The 508-nt window shown below is 31.3% G+C and overlaps 1 pseudogene; it reads left to right on the forward strand.

Moving 5' to 3' along the window:
- Positions 1–508, forward strand: part of LOC119587364 — a 10,089-nt pseudogene that overhangs the window by 7,775 nt on the left and 1,806 nt on the right.

Raw genomic sequence — 508 nt, forward strand, 5'->3', positions numbered from 1 at the left:
GGCAAACAGCGTATTTATTCCTTTTTTGTATTTTATACTATAAAAAAAAGATTGTTTCAGGGTAATAAAGACCCCTTTTGCTGTTTTTGGAGCATTCAATGTTATCCTTAGTAAAGTTTCTAAAGTTTTAGTAATGTCAGTTTGCCCCCACAATCCCCCATTTGTTATTGTTTTTTCTAAAGTTTGTCAAAAAGAGTTTGTTTTGTAATAAGCTTTTTTTGATATAACCTTTGGAAGAGAGAAAAGGGGGGCTATTTGGTAATTTATATATTTTTTTTTTCCCTTTTTCTGCTGTTGATTTTATTTTATTATGGTCTTGCCCAAAACCCCTCAAGCTCCCTTATTTGAAACAGGTCTGGGGGAAAAATAAAGCTGGGGGAATAGGGTTTATTTTTTGTTTATGATTAGTAATTTTGTGTTTGGGGGGGGCACTAAATTTTATTTTTTATGAGGAGAATCTTACAATATTTTTGAATAGTATCAGACTTTAATAGTTTAATCCAACGTG

Source organism: Penaeus monodon, chromosome 22 (genome assembly GCF_015228065.2).
Source record: "Penaeus monodon isolate SGIC_2016 chromosome 22, NSTDA_Pmon_1, whole genome shotgun sequence".
NCBI lineage: Eukaryota > Metazoa > Arthropoda > Malacostraca > Decapoda > Penaeidae > Penaeus > Penaeus monodon.